At 45.3% G+C, this 20,077-nt stretch overlaps 1 protein-coding gene across 8 annotated transcripts in view; it reads right to left on the bottom strand.

Moving 5' to 3' along the window:
* Nucleotides 1-20,077, bottom strand: part of ST3GAL4 (ST3 beta-galactoside alpha-2,3-sialyltransferase 4) — a 434,440-nt gene that overhangs the window by 400,117 nt on the left and 14,246 nt on the right. Inside the window, exon 1 of one of the 8 annotated variants that reach the window (XM_033917739.1) lies at nt 15,458-15,656. The exons of the other annotated variants lie outside the window; for them this stretch is intronic. The gene's annotated coding sequence lies outside the window, so the exon portion shown is untranslated. Of the gene's footprint in view, nt 1-15,457; nt 15,657-20,077 lie in introns of those variants that run through there. 8 annotated transcript variants of the gene reach the window in all.

The raw sequence follows: 20,077 nt of genomic DNA on the forward strand, positions 1-20,077 counted from the left end.
GTGGGGGTATAGGTGTCTCTGGATACTTCAAGACAGAAGTTAGAAACTGTTGAAATAGTTCCTTAGGTGATTGTAGCCTGGAAACTTAATCAATGTTAGGTTTAAATTCCTATTTACAATTTCCAGGTTCTCAATCTTCCTGTCCAGCAATGCTTTGTCCTTAACTTGCAAATTAGAAGAATTCTGTAACTCAGAGACCTGTTTTTCTACTTTGTCAAATCTTTGATCGTGATGTTGAATTTTTTCCTCTTAAGTTTTTTTAATTGTTACGAGGAAGTTTGTGAAACAGAAATAAATTGGGAGCATATCTTGTGAAGGCTTTCGATAGCCTCCCAGATTGCTTGCATATCTATCACCGATGGTATTTTCAGCGGGCTCAGGAGGGAGGAAGAAAGCATTGAAGAAGCTCCAACCATTGAATCCATATTAATATTTCCAACTCCCGGGACTCACTGAATTCCAAGTCCCCCAATCGCTGGCGATTGAAGTTGAAGATCCAGCGAGACTGAACTGCCTCCGGGGTCAAGGGTGAGCTGAACAACGCTAGTGGAGTAGAAACCGCCCTGCCGCTTCCTGCAACGCTGTCGGCATCCCTGACATCAACCCGGAGCGTGGGGGAACTCCCAGACCAGCTGGGCTCAGTGAAACTTCGCTGTCCGATATCAAGGTCGACCCCCCTCGATCAGCAGAAGCGCCCTGTTCAACCGACACAGCATAAGATGTGATTGCTGTCTGGCGCATTAACGATGTGGCAGAGGAGGCAGGAAAACCACCCCTCTGTTTCCCTCTACGCTTAGGCATAGTATGAAGCAACGCTAAAAAAAAAACAGTAAAGCTTAAATTCTGCCACCGTAGGAAGAGCTTCTAGCTATACGACTATCTTGAATCTCTTCTCTATCCACTCTTCTATCTAAGGCACGGTATCAAACTCAAGGCCCGTGGGCCTAATTTGGCCTGCCTGGAGGCTTACTTAGGGCTAGATTCACTAACCCTCCAATCCGTGTGTGATCCATTTCCGTTTGCATGCAGGCCGACTAATTCACTAAAGGCCTGCATGTAAATGAAGACGATCCTTGGCACACCCCCAGCCAACTGCACGATCACTAACGCCTTGACAATAGTAACAGGAGAAACAGCCTCCTGTCAGGGCTTCTGCTGGCTTTTTAAATTTTTTTTTTTTAATCAGGCAGATATTTTGCGTGTTTTACACACACAAAATATCTGCCCGATTTAAAAAAATATTAAACCCCCCTCCCAACAAGTGCCCCAAACCCACATAAAATTTGCCCCGCAGCCTGCTCTCTGCTGCCCCGAAGCTGTGTCCCAAATCTGCCTGCCCCGACTCTCCCGCTCTCACCCCCAATCTCTCCTGCCACCCCGTTCTCGCCCCAAATCTCTCCTGCTCTTCCCCGCACTGGGAGCCCGTGGTTTTAACCCCTGGGTTAAAGCAGGTTAAAACCATGGGCTCCCTGGCCTACAAAAAGTGAAAAAAAGGAAAAAAATAAAATTTAAAAAAAGGAGGGATGCCAACTCCCTCCTGCCATGTTAAACCCCTCCTGGCCTGGCTGGGCCCGACCCGGCCCACCTCCCTCCCTGTTGCAAAATCTAGTCAGGCTGCCGGGCCGGGCCCACCCACCAAAAAACAAACTGCAAGAAGGATGCCAAATCTCTCCTGCCACCCCCCACCACCGGTCACCCCAGGCTCCCTTTCCAGCCCCTCCTGCTCCAATGCCTCCCGTGAGGCCTCCTCTGAAGCCTTAGGCCCCGCCCTGTTGCATCATATGATACATAGGGAGGAGCCTAAGGCCCTGATTGGCTCAGGCTCCCACCTTAGGAGGTGTCTGGGGCATCTGAGCCAATCAGGGACTTCCTTAGGGCTGAGCCTAAGGAAGTTCCTGATTAGTCAAAGCAATAGCCAATCAAGGACTTCCTAAGGCTCAGCTCTAAGAAAGTCACTGATTGGCTCAGGTGCCCCTGGCCCCTCCCAAGGTAGGTGCCTGAGCCAATCAGGGCCTTAGGCTCCACCCCCATGTCACACATGATACACCGGGGCGGGGCCTAAGGCCTCATGAGTTCCTACTGCCATAAGCACTTAAAAAAAATAAATAAATAAAAATAAAACCCACATTGCCGATGCTGCAGCACGGCCGCCCCCCCCCCCCAAGCACCGCACAACCCACCCAGTCCCGGCACCAAAAAGTTGGGAGCAGGAGGGGTGTTCAGTCCCTCCTGTTCCGTAGGCCTCCCACCCCCCAGCTCACCCTGGTTGGGCCTGCTGGCCTACCTGCATCCACCTCCCTCCCTGTACCTTTAAAATAGTTAGGAGTAGGAGCGGTTGGTGGGCCGGGCCTGACCGCCTGTGGTGGGCTGGTCATGGGTGAGGTGGTGAGGGGGGTGTCGGGAAGGGCCGGCGGTATGTCAGGCTGGTGGGTGGGGCTAGTGTAGGCTTTCCTGCCTGCCCTGCCCAGATCTCTCCTGCCTGCTCACTGGACTCTCCTGCTCTCTGCCACCGTTCCCCATAGTGCAGGCCCACTTTAAAACCAAGGGCTTGCACTGCAGGGAACGGCGGCAGAGAGCAGGAGAATCCGGCGAGCAGGCAAGAGAGATTGGGGCGGGGCAGGGCAGGTAGGAGAGATCAGGGCAGAGCCCTGACAGCAGTGACAAGAGGCTGCTTCTCTTGTCATTACTGTCAGGGTGTGCGCATGAGCGGAGATCGCACATTTGCAATCCCTGCTCGCAAATGGGGGCATTCCTCCGATCGTCCCCATTTGAATACGACTGATTGGTGAATCAGTCAGACCTGCCTGAATCGGAAAACAGATTGTTCCGATTCGGGCAGGTTAGTGAATCTAACCCTATGTTCTCTCAGCCTCTTGGCACCACTGAATGACAGATGCAGTTAACAGTTAATTCAAGAGAGAGAGGCAGGCCAAAACAAAACAACAGAAGGAAGGATCCCTACAGAGCAAATGGCCTCTAACACAAACAAAGTTCCAAGGTCCAAAAACTTTTTATTGCAAAAAAAGATACTTCCATATTGTTCACAGTGGAATTAGAAAAGGTTCAAAGAAAAGCGATCAAAATGATAAAGGAGATGGAACTTCTCTCATATGAGAAAAGACTAAAGAGGTTGGGCCTCTTCAGCTTGGAAAAGAGACAATTAAGGGGGATATGACTGACATCTACAAAATCCTGAGTGGTGTAGAATTATCTTTACACTTGGGAGGCCCAAACAAAGCTCTACTCCTGCCTCTCTCGTCACCCCCCTCCCCCATGTTGATGCTATGTGGGGCCTGAAACCGGTAGAGTTGTAGTCACTGTGCCCCACCCCATTCCACTGCCTATGTATAGAGCACAAGCAGGTTTCAGTACACCACTCTCCTCCCTAGAGAACAGCCCTGACTATATGCCTCACTCAAGTCTCAGTTCAAAATGTTGATAGCAACTCACTAGACTTTTCAATTAATACCGGTTTCCATCACAAATCTCTCTTTAGACTCCAACTTATACTATGAGATACTCAGAGGCCCAGGGCCGGATTTAGATGAAAAGAGGCCCTAGGCTATTCCACTTATGAGGCCCTTTCACCTCCCATTGAAACACCCACCCCCCTCCGATGCCAGCCTGCCTGCCTCCCATCCCCCTTCCACTGAACCAACCCCCCCCCCCCGATGCCAGTCTGGGCCGCCCTGTCCTGACGGATCCACATTTTGCCTCTCTCCCCGCGGGGCTGGGCTTTGCCCAGCTGTTTCCGGACTGACGTCTTTCCCTCCCCGATCCTCCTCCTAGGGCGAGAAAAAGAAAGGGAGAAGCCAAGTCGGCACCCCATTGCAGCCGGAGCCAGTTCCGATCCCGAGGCGGAACCGAGGTAACTGGGGAGCGGCTAAAACCTGAACCGGAGGCAGGATCGGACCAGGGACCGGCGCGCGCCCCCACCTGGGGCTGAAACCGATTCCCCTCTGGAGCTGGGAAAGGGGTGGGGGGGGGAAGAGAGGAGCAGCGGGATCCGATCCGGAGCTGGAGCACGTGTGCAATTCAGATTCCCCAACCCTCGGCTGAATTTTGATGAGTTGCTGGCGCAGGCGCCGTGAGGAGTGACACAGAAGCACACCTCTCGCCACCAGGACTCACGATATTTCAACAGCGCATGTGCGCTCTAGGATTTTATTATTTATGATATAATCATGAAAATATAAAATAAAGCACGTAATATACATTTTAAAATATGCAAATTAAAACATATGTTAAGAACTTACTTAGAATTCCGCGAAATGAAGATATTGTCACAAAAACATTTTTCAATAGTCTATAAACACTTCACTAAAGTATTGAACCTACTGAACTCAAAAGGCGAGAATCCTAAAATAAGAATCTTTTCTAATAACATTAACACGTGTTTCATAACATGTGACATAACACGAATATAACCGAACGTCGGGATATCAATAGGTCTGTTCGTTTGTCTGTTCCAATCTACACCAATCTGCAATTTATTTATGCAAGAACAAACCAGAGCTTAGTAGCATAATACACGTCAATATTTGCCATAGCAATCAGTGAACGTATGAACTATACTTTGGTGCAATCTAGTATATACAAACGAACAGACCCAATGAGAAGAACGTGTTGATCTTAACCAATACATTTTTATGTTTGTTTATTAGTCATATGCGTAGAATTTCTCCTTATTTTCGGTTCAGTGTTTATGTTCACTGTTTTTAGAATAATGTAATTTTAATTTTGCTAACAATTTGAATGTAGGCCCCTCTTGATCTTGAGGCCCTAGGCTGAAGCCTAGTTAGCCTATAGGAAAATCCGGCCCTGCAGAGGCCCCACTTGGAGTATTGTGTACAGTTTTGGAGGCCATATCTGGCTAAAGAAATAAGACTTGAAGCGATCCAGAGGAAGGCAATAAAATGGTAGTTGATTTGCGTCAAAAGAAGTTCAAGAAGAGACAGGAAGACCTGAATATGGAGAGGAGAGGAGAAACAGGGGAGATAGGCATTAATATAGAACTACCATATTTTTCACTCCATAAGACGCACTTTTTTCCCATCCAAAAGTGGGTGGAAATCTCGGTGCGTCTTATGAAGCGAATGTACAAATTGTTACCCTCTCCCCCGTAACATTGTAAAATCCGCCCTCCGTACCACCTTTCTAAACCCACTCGACTGCTGACACCAAACCTCCTTTTTAAACCCACCCACCCGCTGCCACCGCACCACCTTTCTAAACCCACTCGCCCGCTGCCATCGCCGTTCCCCGTTTTTCACCTCGATGCGATGTCAGAGAGAAGAACACGCGTTCAGGCACAGGACACGCATAGGAACCTCTGCCCACGGCTTTGTGCACTGCAGCACTGAGGAAGAGGGAGCCGGCCCAAAGACGCCGCATCGATCGCATCATAGACCAGCAGCTAAAGAACACTGTCTCGGGCCCAATGCACGTGCCAGCCCTGTGAACCGTCATGTGATTTCTGTAGACAGGCACCAGTCCATGGACTGGCAGTTGAAGAACACTGGTATAAATTGAAGAACTAAGGCCTGTATTGGGCAGACTTGAATGGTCCATTTCCTGTATATCGCAATTCAGTTTAGGATGGGCTGGCGAGGGCTTCAACAGGAAAGCCAGTAAATTGAAATAGGAGGACAGTGCTGGGCAGACATTTACAGTCTGTATCCTGCAAATGAGATTCTTTGGATAGGCTGGAATGAGCTTTGACGGCAGCTCCAGTAGCTGGAACATAAGAACAGTACCGGCAGACTTCTACGGCCCAGAGATATGAAAGGAAAAAGACAATTTAATCGTGAATTTATAATGCGTGTAACTACTGGGCAGACTGGTTTCTTTATCCTATTAACTTTTCATTCTTATGGCTTCTCTTAGGCACTTTATACATTTCTGTGCTTAATTTTATACTCTTAATACACACCATGGCACTTTTTCTTTTCGGCCTTTTTTGGCATATTTTTTTCCTCTTATGTCTCTTGTCAATGTTTCAAGTCTCTCTATATAGCATGATCACACTTGGCTCACTTGCTTTATCTTGCAGTCGAGTATAGATACTAATATGCATGCTCCAGATTGGCATCACAGTCACTTCTTATCTTTCCATCTTTTTATCTTTCTCTATCATTATCTCTTCCTTTTAGGACCCCTGAGGAAGGCGTGTTCGCCGAAACACGGACCGTGTAGGGTCCGGTTGGATTTTTATCATTGTACTTTTTTAATTGAATTTTCATGTTTTTATATGTCAGTGTATAATAAATTATCTCCAGAACATCTGTATCCACAGTTTTTTGTTTTCATCGGCAGACTGGATGGACCTTTATCTGCTGTCATTTACTATGTTACTATATTACTATCTCACTCCTCCACAGCCCGACTTGATGCTACAAGACAGAACGCATTTTTGTTCTGCTTACCCTGTCTCTGGAATGCTACTCCTCAAGATTTAGACTTTCAGATCTACACTATATTGCACTGATAGGCTACATATTACTACAGCAGGAAAAAGAAACCTTGCAGAGAAATTTAGACAATATTTTTCTAGGCATTTAAACTAGGAGGTGGGGGTGGTGTATGTACGAAGGACAATTATAGAGACCACCCCCAGCAAAAGAAAAGATGTGATAGTAGTAAAGGCTGCAACATAAGCAATATCAGCAAATCATTTCTTAGTATTGCAATGGAAAGTGAAACGACACAAAAATCCATACAAAAAAGGAGATTATCGCTGAAAAATAGCTGGAAAGCGATGACCACAAATGCTCGCAGTCTAAGCAACAAAGTTCATGATCTGCAAGCCCTGATATTAGAGGCAGATCTAGATATTGTTGCTATCACAGAGACATGGTTCAGTGAATCACATGGATGGGATGCAAACATACCGGGATATAATCTTTTTAGGAAGGACAGAGATGGTCATAAAGGTGGAGGAGTAGCTCTCTATGTAAAGATCAATATCCAAGCGACCGAAATGCAAGGGACCTGGGGAGAGGAAGAAGCGATATGGATTGCTCTGAAAAGAGAAGATGGAACTTCTATTTACGTGGGTGTAGTCTACAGACCTCCGACTCAATCGCAGCAAATTGATAAGGATCTGATTGTGGATATCCAAAAGTTTGGAAGGAAAAAGGAGGTTCTGCTGTTGGGAGATTTCAACCTGCCGGATGCGGACTGGAATGTTCCGTCTGCGGAATCGGAAAGAAGTAGGGAGATTGTGGATGCCTTTCAAGAGGCTCTGCTCAGACAAATGGTGATGGAACCCACAAGGGAAAAAGCGATATTGGATCTGGTCCTCACAAATGGAGAGAATATCTCTAATGTTCGAGTGGGTGCTCACCTGGGTAGTAGCGATCATCAAACGGTTTGGTTTGATATAACGGCTAAAGTGGAGAGCGGCCGCACGATACTTAAAGTGACTTTAATGCAATGGGAAAGTACCTGAAGAAAGAGCTGTTAGGATGGGAGGACATAAGAGAAGTGGAAAGACAGTGGTCTAAGCTGAAAGGAGCGATAAAAATGGCTACGGACCTTTATGTGAAGAAAATCAATAAAAACAAGAGAAAAAGGAAGCCGATATGGTTCTCCAACCTAGTGGCTGAGAAAATAAAGGCGAAAGAGTTGGCGTTCATGAAATATAAAAAAACCCAAGAAGAGGAGAGCAGAAAGGACTACAGGGTGAAACTGAAAGAAGCCAAGAGAGAGATACGTTTGGCGAAGGCACAGGCGGAAGAACAAATGGCTAAAAATGTAAAAAAGGGAGATAAAAATTTTTTCAGATATATTAGTGAAAGGAGGAAGATAAAAAATGGAATTGCTAGGCTAAAAGATGCTGGGAACAGATATGTGGAGAGTGATGAGGAGAAAGCAAATGTGCTAAACAAATACTTCTGTTCTGTGTTCACAGAAGAAAATCCTGGAGAAGGACCGAGATTGTCTGGCAAAGTTACACGAGAAAATGGAGTAGATTCTGCGCCGTTCACAGAGGAGGGTGTTTATGAGAACTTGAAAAACTGAAGGTGGACAAAGCGATGGGACCAGACGGGATCCATCCCAGGATACTAAGGGAGCTCAGAGAGGTTCTGGCGAGTCCTATTAAAGACTTGTTCAATAAATCTCTTGAGACAGGAGTGATTCCTGGGGATTGGAGGAGAGCGGATGTGGTCCCTATTCATAAAAGTGGTCACAGGGATGAAGCAGGAAACTACAGGCCGGTGAGCCTCACTTCAGTTGTTGGAAAAATAATGGAAGTGTTGCTGAAAGAAAGGATAGTTTACTTCCTTGAATCTAATGGGTTACAGGATCCGAGGCAACATGGCTTTACAAAAGGTAAATCGTGCCAAACGAACCTGATTGAATTTTTTGATTGGGTGACCAGAGAGCTGGATCGAGGACATATGCTAGATGTAATTTACTTGGATTTCAGCAAAGCCTTTGATACAGTTCCTCATAGGAGGCTGTTGAACAAACTTGAAGGGCTGAAGTTAGGACCCAAAGTGGTGAACTGGGTCAGAAACTGGCTGTCGGACAGACGCCAGAGGGTGGTGGTTAATGGAAGTCGCTCGAAGGAAGGAAAGGTGACTAGTGGAGTCCCTCAGGGTTCGGTGCTGGGGCCAATCCTGTTCAATATGTATGTGAGTAACATTGCTGAAGGGTTAGAAGGAAAAGTGTGCCTTTTTGCAGATGATACCAAGATTTGTAACAGAGTAGACACCGAAGAGGGAGTGGAGAATATGAAAAAGGATCTGCAAAAGTTAGAGGAATGGTCTAATGCCTGGCAACTAAAATTCAATGCAAAGAAATGCAGAGTAATGCATTTGGGGATTAATAATAGGAAGGAACCGTATATGCTGGGAGGAGAGAAGCTGATATGCACGGACGGGGAGAGGGACCTTGGGGTGATAGTGTCCGAAGATCTAAAGGCGAAAAAACAGTGTGACAAGGCAGTGGCTGCTGCCAGAAGGATTCTGGGCTGTATAAAGAGAGGCGTAGTCAGTAGAAGGAAGAAGGTGTTGATACCCCTGTACAGGTCATTGGTGAGGCCCCACTTAGAGTATTGTGTTCAGTTTTGGAGACCGTATCTGGCGAAAGACGTAAGAAGACTTGAGGCGGTCCAGAGGAGGGCGACGAAAATGATAGGAGGCTTGCGCCAGAAGACGTATGAGGAGAGACTGGAAGCCCTGAATATGTATACCCTAGAGGAAAGGAGAGACAGGGGAGATATGATTCAGACGTTCAAATACTTAAAGGGTATTAACGTAGAACAAAATCTTTTCCAGAGAAAGGAAAATGGTAAAACCAGAGGACATAATTTGAGGTTGAGGGGTGGTAGATTCAGGGGCAATGTTAGGAAATTCTACTTTACTGAGAGGGTAGTGGATGCCTGGAATGCGCTCCCGAGAGAGGTGGTGGAGAGTAAAACTGTGACTGAGTTCAAAGAAGCGTGGGATGAACACAGAAGATTTAGAATCAGAAAATAATATTAAATATTGAACTAAGGCCAGTTACTGGGCAGACTTGCACGGTCTGTGTCTGTGTATGGCCGTTTGGTAGAGGATGGGCAGGGGAGGGCTTCAATGGCTGGGAGGGTGTAGATGGGCTGGAGTAAGTCTTAACAGAGATTTCGGCAGGTGGAACCCAAGCATAGTACCGGGTAAAGCTTTGGATTCTTGCCCAGAAATAGCTAAGAAGAAAAATTTAAAAAATAAAATAAAATTAAAAAAATAAAATAAAATAAAATAAATTGAATCAGGTTGGGCAGACTGGATGGACCATTCGGGTCTTTATCTGCCGTCATCTACTATGTTACTATGTTACTTCCAGACAGGCTAAATGAAGCCTGCTATCACGTGGCCGCAGGAGACTCAAAGCAACCTTAAAAGACCCTTACCACCCATTCTCAATTTCCAACCATACTTCTTTCTTCATTACCTAACTTCTCTCAATTCTTCTGTCAACTGTATTTGTTTCTTTTTCAACTCTTCATTTTTTTTTCTCTATTCCTTATTTTTTTTCCTTGCAAAGTGACTTCATATGCTTATATAAGTGGTTATATCCAATCTCACTGAACCAAGGCCTCTCCCCCACTTCTAGGATTTATAAAGCACCAGTGAGCACAGCATTACAGAGCAACGATTATTAAGTATCATCCCTATAAATAGCAAGCCTTGTGTATGCTCTTCCTCTCAACAAAGTTCAAAGAAAAAGTAATAAGGTCACTGAGTAGAAATTATACCCCTTATTAGATGCCATCTTCAGACAGTGATTATTATTTATTATTTCCCTGGATTATTATTCTTTCAGAGGTTTAAAGGCAAAGTATCGGCAAGAAGGAGTCAGTCCAGGAAGCTGCCTAATTAAATTAGAAAAATGCAAACTCTTATATTAACTGAAATGTAATTTGATCCAGATGCTTCATTTAAAACCACAAAGAGAGCCCCAGCCATTGGTTCCATTCAAACATGTACAACCTTGTTACACAGTATTATCTTTGGCTGGTAACAACATTTAATACAGGGGTGGGCACCCTGATTTAATGTGCATTAAATTACATTAAAACACATTAATGGGCAAGAAAAAATATTAGTAAACCTTGCTCTTAAGAGTCAGCGGTACAGAATTACAGAAGAGGAATAGGCTGGAAAAACTGTCAGCAGTTTCCAACCCTAATCTAACAAAAAGTTTGATAAACCTCCAAACTATTTGTGCCTTCTTCGGGGCTTTATGGTGTCCCCTTTGGTCTTATACATTAGGTCCCTTTTCTTTCTTATTTTAATAAGAATTTGTTCTTAAATTTTCATACTCTTGGAATGAAAAAAACGTAAACCTCTATTAAGGCTGAATCTGCTGTTTTTAAACATCTCTTTCTGCTGAGTTCACACCTCAGCTGCTTATTCTATTTTCAAGCATTCTACAGCAGGGGTATCAAAGACCCTCCTCGAGGGCCGCAATCCAGTTGGGTTTTCAGGATTTCCCCAATGAATATGCATGAGATCTATTTGCATGCACTGCTTTCATTGTATGCTAATAGATCTCATGCATATTCACTGGGGAAATCCTGAAAACCCGACTGGATTGCGGCCCTCGAGGAGGGACTTTGACACCTCTGGTCTACAGGGTTAAAGGGCTAGATTCACTAAAGATAGCAATTCAATCGTTGTTGGCCGATTCTCTGGCCGATTTTTAAACAGCGATTGATTCACTATCTTTTTTTTCCCATGCAAATGATTTCCACGGAAGTGCAAATCATTTGCATGCAAACTCTCCAAGCAGAGCGCCGACAGTAGTGACAGGCGAAGCAGCCTCCTGTCAAAGCTTCTGCCGGCTTTTTTTCTTTCTTTTTTTTTTTTTTTTTAATGGGCCAGATATTTTGCATGTCTCACACAAGCAAAATATCTGGCCAATAAAAAAAAAAAAAAGCTTCTCTTCCACCCAACAAAGCGCTCCATCTCTTCCCCCCTCCCAGAACCCCCAAAAATGGCAGGAGGGATGCTCGGTCCCTCCTGCCATCGGTGCCAATGGCCCCCTTCTCCCTGCCCGCAGCCGGCCAAACACCCCCCCATGCTGAAAAATGCCATTGGGGAGGGGAGCTACGTTGACTTTTATCAGCAAAAAACTACTACAATTCAGGCAAATATTGTAATTGGTTTTAAGTTCAAACAATTTTTATTGATGCAAATAATCCAATACCCAGGCACCTAGGTGCACAATGCAAACATGTATGCATCTATTAATAATATGTTCCAAATATTCACTTGTACAGAAAGTTGGTTAGTGAAATTATTACTTATATCAAAAAAAAAAATCACAATAAACTTAAGAAAATTCTTTCAACTATCCAAACTCAAGTCCACAAAACGGAATCCAAGATTACGTAAGCGAGACTATAGAAAAGAAAATTATACAAGTTAGACTTTTACAGACAAAACTGAGATTAAGGAGCTGCTTAAATAAATCATTGAGCTAAAGATGTTTTCTCTTTATCCAGTCGATGTGAGGCCAGAAAAGCAGTTAACTGGTAAGGTTAAAAAAAAAACATCTTTGACTGAACGGTAACAAATAATGCACTTGCAAGGATCTCTCAAGTAAAACGTTGCTCCCAAAGAGGTGACTCCAGATTTCAAAAGTAAAAATTCTCTACGACGCTTTTGAGTCTCTCTTGAAAAATCAGGAAACATTTGTACTCTACATCCAAGAAACTCTTTCTGCTTATTTTTAAAGAAAAGTCTCAATAACCATACTTTATCCAATGCAAGAGCTAAAGTCACAATCATTGTGGTCACATTCAATGGTCTTAGTTCCGATATACAGTGGTGCCTCACACAACGAACTTAATTGGTTCCAGGAGCAAGTTTGTTATGCGAAAAGTTCGTTATGTGAAACGCGTTTTCCCATAACAATACATGTTAAAAAAAATAATTCGTTCTGTAGCATAAAATATGCTAAGATGACATAAAAAAAGATAAATTTTTTGTTATTATTTTTATTTAGATACATCTAAAAACATAATTGTTTTTTAAAACAACACACATTTTTTAAATTTAAAGACAGACTAAGTAGAGTCTAATTTTACAGTGAGAGAGGGCAGAGTCTCAGCGGCAAAAACTGGGACTTAACTGTTCATTTTTTTTTTTTTTTCTACCATCGGGGAAGCGGCGAGAGTAGCTCCGCCCCCCCCAACGCATCAGCAGTAGGCGCCGGGCCCCTGCGAGCCGACGGTCCGCCACTGCACAGGGAGCCAGGCGGAGAGAGGGCAGTTAAGCGCAGTGCCTGCGCGGAAGGATGCAGCTCGGGCGACTTCGTTGTGTGAAACGAAGTTCGTTGTAGGAAGCAAGACATGAAGTTCGTTGTGCGCAGCGTTCGCTGTGCGAGGCGTTCGTTATGCGAGGCACCACTGTATTAGACTGAGGTTGAGTCCCTTCTTTATTTGGTAAATAGTAAACTAAGGTAAATGGTGGTACAGTTTCCTCAGAAACTTGCAAAATTTCTGTCAAATATCTCCTTAACATTTCCCTAGGAGTGACAGTGGTTACTCTAGGAAAATTAATAAGTCTCAAATTATTATTCCTGGAATTATTTTCGAGTATTTCCACTTTCTTCCTGAGATTAGTATTATCTTTAATTAGGGACTCTTGTGCAGGTTTGAGTGTTAACATTGTAATTGGTTTTTATGTAAAATTTAATCATGACCCACAGCCAGAAACACACAAGGCAAGGGTATCATACACGCGCTCAAGAAGAAAAGTTGGCTTTTAACAAGCACACATGAAACATGCCCGTCTCTCCCATAAACTCAAAAGAAGCGAGATTTTATTACCCTCCACTTATGAAACATATAGATACACCTTTTTTTTTTTTCATTAGCCAATCAAAACACAAGTGTAACGGCACCCCCGGACCAGTCGCTGCTTTTTGTTGCCAAAAGCCGACGTCACTCTTCCAAAATGCCTTGGCAATTTTTAAGAATCCACCAGAGGGCTCATTTCAATGTTAAAGAGCACATTTGCATTCCATTGTCGGAGACTGCTAGAAACCTCGCTAAAGACAGAGATAATCTGTTTTGATAATCCGTCGCTAAAATGCGTGCAGGCTAAACCGCCGGAAAAGTTTAGCAAATACGTTAAAGTTTTGAGAATCTTGCCCTCAGTGAGCCTTGCCTCTTGTTGGCCTAGCCTCTCTGTTGGGTAAATCCAATTTCTCCTTTTGGATAAAGGCATAGCATATGATTTAAAAAAAAAAAAAAACAACAACCTGTGGTTAGAGCAATTTTTCTTTTACTGGTGATGCTCAGCACAATAGCAGGCAAATTATATGCATGCTATTTGTGCGGAGCAGCACCAGTAAAAGAGGGGAGGAAATGTGCCTGGCACCTGTTCAGAAGAGCAATCACTAGGCACAGATCCTCCTCCTGCCTGCAGCTTCCCTTCTCCTTCCCTCTACCCAGCTGTAATAAGCTAAGAACTGGCAGAGGGGAGAGCAGTGGCTGCAGGCTTTGAATCGGGGCATCCTCTGTCTGTTCCTGCTTTGGAGCCAGCAAGGGAATCCCCGATCAGCTGTTTTGCTTCATTTTTTTAATGGGCACAGCTGTTGTGCATGCACAATACACACAAGAGCTGCGTCTATTAAAAAAAATAATAATAAAGATGACCCCTTCCATTCTTCTCACTGAGACCCACAAGCTCTCAATGCCGGTCCCTCCTCCTGCCAAGCCACCTAAGCTCTCACACTAGTCCCTCTCTCGCCAAGCCCAAAAGATAGTAATGATCCTGATGGTCTAGTGGAAATGGCAGGCCGTCCTGGTACACACTGGGAGGGGTCTAAGGCCCTGATTGGCTCAAGTGACTAAAGCCCCTCCCCTCCCCATTTTGAAAAAGTGAACCTACCAGCAGGAGGGAGTCGGCATCCCTCCTGCCAGTCATCAAGAGAAGGGTGGGGATCCTTGCCCTTAAGGTTCACATCACTAGGGTGTCAGGTCAAAACCGCGGAAGACAAAGGCGCACGCCGACAACTGAGCACAGTGCGGAGGCGCGCGCCGAAGAAAATAACTGTTTTTAGGGGCTCCGATGCTTTACTTTATACAGATCGTGTCACGTTGTGGGGGCGTTGGGGGGGTTTGGGGAGTTGTAACCCCCCACATTTTACTGAAAACTTCACTTTTTCCCTAAAAACAGGGAAAAAGTTAAGTTTACAGTATAATGGGGGGGGTTACAACCCCCCAAACCACGCAGCGATCTGTATTAAGTAAAGTGGGGGGGCTCCCCAACAAAACTCCGCATCGGAGCCCCTAAAAACTGTCATTTTCTTCGGCGCGCGCCTCCATCTTGCGCTCAGTTGTCGGCGCGCGCCTTTGTCTTCCGCGGTTTTGTCTATGAACCCATCACTAGACCACCAGGCTCACAATATTTTGAGCTCAGTGGGAGGGGGGACTCAGGGACATTTTTTTCAGTGGTGAGTCTGAGCTCTTGCCTTATTTTTCCTATTAGTGCTTGAGCCAATCAGTACTCAGGCAGTGACAGGAAAGTAAGGCAACGACAGCTCAGACCCTGCCATCAAAATTTGTGCGCTAAAACTGCATTTGTTGCTGTGCATTATATGGAATGCTCTTTCTAATGCATTAGCATGAGGATCATTAGCAACCATGGAGAACCCTTTTTTGCGTCGGGAGGGGAGCTTTCCATGACAGTAACACTGCTTTAATGAGTCTTACTGGCTCAGGAAAAAAAGTTTTTGTGCAACAGGGATCACAATTACAGAAACGGCTTCTAATTAAACAAGGAGTAAGGCCAGCCCCTCCCCTTATCATTCTCTGAAAGCCAAAAGCTGCAAGTTTAAAACATCAAGCATCAAATAAACTCTTCATTCCCTATACAGAAGAGAAGACCGGATTTCTTTTCATGTTTTTAAGCACCTTCTTTGATTGCTAGCAGCAAGTTTACACATCTAAATGAGGTACCTGTTTTCAATGTGGATAGATCAGTTCCTGGCAAATTCTTGCACAAGATCAAGGAAGCGGTGTGGGAGCTCTGCAGAGGAAGAAACAAGTCGGATTCCAGATCGGAACAGGGGAAATCCAACCTCTCCCCTCGCTACCCCCATTAGGTTCTGGTGGAGCAACGAGAAGCAGCCAGAAGGACTAATCCTACTCACTGGCTCCAATCCACAATGCCCATGAAGGGAAGTTGCAGAGGAAGAGGGCTGCACGGCTTCCCAACCCAGGGGTGCTGCTGGGACTGCAGACAGGCAGCAGCATCTAGTAAGGCTCGGCGGACATGAGACAGCATGGGAGATAAGGAGGGGCAGAGGCCATGGGGCAGGGAGAGACGAAGAGATACGCCTGCGCACACTCAGCTGATTACCAGCACTAAAGAGAGGAGGGGGATTCAGCAAGAAGAAACATATGGAGCCAGGTCAGGGCGCCTAAATCAAACAAATCTTGCTGAAATTTACAATGCCTTTCTCCTAGCTTTTACCAGCACCCAGAGCTTCCACTGTTACAGGGCTCTTAAATCCCTTCAAGCATTGCCTGGGAAGAAAAGTGGCCTGTCTACAGGCAAATGCAGTCTCGCAAACTTTCGAGACAGGGCACACCAAAGGTAGTGGCTATGGCTTGAAGCACCCAGGAGTGCGGATGTCACCGTGATGACATCACGCATATGCAAGACATGATCACGTCAACATCCACACATGTGCAGAGGCCCTCCAGATGGGCCCTGAGAAGCCAGTAGGGGGTGCCAGCAGGGAAGAGTGCTGGAGAGAGAGAGAGGCACTGGCGCCAGCCGATTGCCTACAGCAGTGTTTCTCAACTACTTCAAGCTAAGTACCCCCTAAGTCTAACAAATATCAACCGAGTACCCCAACCACAGACCTCCCTAGGTCCACCCAAGCTCTGCCCTTTACTAATTGTAATGCAATTTTTTCCATTCATTTTTCATGTACACACAATATACACAGCAGATATAAATTCTCAAAACTGACACGTTTCAATCACTATATTGTGAAGCGACAAAATATCCTGATAAGTTTAACAACCACTAACGCTGACATCGCTATACTGCACCTATCAATGCTGACACTCCTGTATATCATTGATAGTTTCTGCATATTCTTATATAGCATTGATAGTATTGTTTGACTCCAAAATATCCTGATAATCATATACAACCTGTTACAGCTGATACTCTTGTATACCATTGATAGTTCTGCATATTCCTGTATAGCATTGATAGCACTGTGACTCCAAAATATCCTGATTAGTTTTAGCAACCTACTATTGCACCTGACATTGCTGATATTCTTGCACAACATTGATAGTACTATATATCCTCCTCTATAACTGACTGCACCTATTCACCCGAATACACTACTCATTAACCATAAATGGCGACCTTCAACAACTATCTCCTGATACTGGTGATACGTTATCTAAAATATTATAGAAGCTGGTGTAACGATGAAAAAAATCCCAAACCAATCCCTATTCATTTTTCCTGGCACAGACCAACCAAGACAAACAAACCAAATGGCCCACATCAATTTCTATATGAATATACAAAGCAAGGCCCATTACAAATACCTGTGTTAAATAGAACTCACAACTCTTTCAAACCCCATAGAAACAAAACCAAGGAAAGTAAACTGAAAAAAACAGAATGCATTAAAACACTAGCCGCAACTAAGTACGATAATCTCAAGGGATACTACATGAACAAAGAACAAATAATACAAGATTGGCTGGCGCAAACAAACCCCGACTTCCTATTTCTGACTGAAACATGGATGGTATCAGACACTGACACGATTATGAAAGAAATGCTACCCCAGGGTTTCAAAATAATACCTCTATCTAGAAACTGGCAAAAAGGGGGTGGCATAGCAATAATTCTAAAAGAAACCTTTGATTATAGCAAAATAGACTCAAAAACCACTAAAGACCTAGAAATATTAACTTGCAAGGTCACCAACACCCAACTGGAAGAGGCACCAACCGTGACAATATTTTACATTCCCCCCAAACAGTGGACTAATGGCAGAGAAGAGTTATACAAATACCTCACTACTAACACCATAAAAGGAACGTACAATCTACTACTGGGAGACGTAAACGTCCACCTGGAGCAAGTGGAAAAACCTGACGTAATAGAAATTAACACCTTCTTAAAAACCCTCGGTTTTATAATACCAAAACCAGAGAAAACACACGAAAAAGGCCACCAACTAGACATAGTTACTTTTTCGCAAAAAGAAATCCCCAACCCAAAAATCCATTACAACACAAGGACCTGGGATAAATGCATCTGGTCGGACCACTACATATGTAATTTTGATATACATTGGCAAAAAAAATCACCCCAACAAAAATACAAAAGAAAAATCCCAAAACCAACCACAATCACCAGAAAAGGAACTATAAATCCAACAGAATTCTGGGCCCACTACGAACTACAACCCAAAATCGAGGAAATACAGGACCTCCCAACTAGATGGGCAGAGTTTAGCAAAGAAGTGTTAGACCGAATAGCACAGTTACTTACCGTAACAGGTGTTATCCAGGGACACATATTCTCACATGTGGGTGACGTCATCTACGGAGTCCCGATGCGGAAGCATTTTCAAGCAAACTTGATTGAAGATTTAAGTTTGCTCTGCTGCTCCACGCATGCGTGCCTTCCTGCTCCACTAGGGGGCGCATCCCCTCGTGGTCTCCAGTTCACTTAACTAGCAAAGAAGCCAACCTCGGGGAGGTGGGCGGGTTATGAGAATATATGCCTGCTGTCCCTGGATAACACCTGTTACGGTAAGTAACTGTGCTTTATCCCAGGACAAGCAGGCATGATATTCTCACATGTGGGTGACCTCTAAGCTAACTGAAAAGGGATGGAGGGAAGTTGGCAATTTAAGCAAATAGATTTCGCAAAACCAATTGGCCGAACCGGCCATCGCTCCTGGACAGTGAGTCCAGACAGTAGTGGGAGGTGAAAGTATGAACCGAAGACCACGTGGCAGCCTTGCAGATTTCCTCGATAGGTGTGGACCTGAGGAACGCTACGGAGGCTGCCATTGCTCGGACCTTGTGTCCCGTTACTCGACCATGCAGCGCGAGACCAGCCTGAGCGTAGCAGAAGGAGTTGCAATCGGCCAACCAGTTGGACAAGGTGCGCTTGGAGACTGGGTGACCTAACCGGTTTGGGTCGAAGGACAAAAACAATTGTGGGACTTTCCGGTGTGACTGAGTGCGTTGGAGGTAGAAGGCCAACGCTCTCTTACAGTCAAGAGTGTGGAGCGTCACCTCTCCGGGATGAGAGTGGGGCTTGGGAAAAAACACAGGCAAGACAATGGACTGATTGAGGTGAAAATCAGATACTATTTTAGGCAAGAACTTTGGATGAGTGCAGAGTACCACCTTGTCGTGAAGGGTGGGTCCACTACCAGAGCCTGTAACTCACTAACCCGCCGAGCGGAAGTGAGCGCAAGCAGGAAAATTACCTTCCAAGTGAGGAATTTTGGATGGCATTTGTCTAGGGCAGGGGTGTCAAAGTCCCTCCTCGAGGGCCGTAGTCCAGTCGGGTTTTCAGGATTTCCCCAATGAATATGCATGAGATCTATTAGCATACAATGAAAGCAGTGCATGCAAATAGATCTCATGCATATTCATTAGGGAAATCCTGAAAACCCGATTGGACTGCGGCCCTCGAGGAGGGACTTTGACACCCCTGGTCTAGGGGCTCAAATGGAGGTTTCATTAGTTGAGCCAGAACCACGTTGAGGTCCCAAACCACCGGAGGAGGTTTGAGAGGAGGGTGGACATTCAGGAGACCCTTCATGAAGCGAGAGACTAAGGGATGGAGCGAGAGGGCTTTCCCTTCCAGGGGCTGGTGAAAGGCCGCAATCGCACTGAGGTGTACTCGAATGGAGTTGGTCTTTAGGCCGGAATGAGATAATTGAAGGAAATAGTCAAGGACCAGAGGAACGGGGACCGACACCGGGTCCTGACTGTGGGAGGAGCACCAGGTTGAGAATCTGGTCCACTTTTGGGAGTAGCAGGTTCTCGTCGAGGTTTTTCTAGAGGCTTCCAGTATCTCCTTGACTGATTGAGACACGGGGAGAGAAGTCAGGGGGAAAGAAACCAAGCATTCAGATGAAGAGATTGAAGATTGGGATGTAACAGCGAACCCTGACCCTGTGATAGTAGAGAGGGAAACCGAGGCAGAGGCAGTGGATCTCTGACACTGAGTTGAAGTAGGAGGGAAAACCAAGGCTGGCGTGGCCAGCGAGGAGCAATCAGGATCAGGGTGGCTTGTAATGTTTTCAGGTGGACAAGTGTCCGCAGGATCAGAGGAAACGGTGGAAACGCGTACAGGAACCTTCCCTCCCAGTCGAGGAGGAAGGCGTCAGCCTCGAGCCGGTCCGGGGAGTACATCCGGGAGCAGAAGAGAGGCAGTTTGTGATTGTGGGGGGATGCGAACAGATCTATTTGTGGTGTCCCCCACTGTTCGAACACCTGTCGTAAGGTCTGAGAGTGCAGTGACCACTCGTGTGGCTGGAGGAGGCGGCTGAGTCTGTCCGCCAGACAGTT

The sequence above is a fragment of the Geotrypetes seraphini genome, chromosome 13, assembly GCF_902459505.1.
Source record: "Geotrypetes seraphini chromosome 13, aGeoSer1.1, whole genome shotgun sequence".
Taxonomy (NCBI): Eukaryota; Metazoa; Chordata; class Amphibia; order Gymnophiona; family Dermophiidae; genus Geotrypetes; species Geotrypetes seraphini.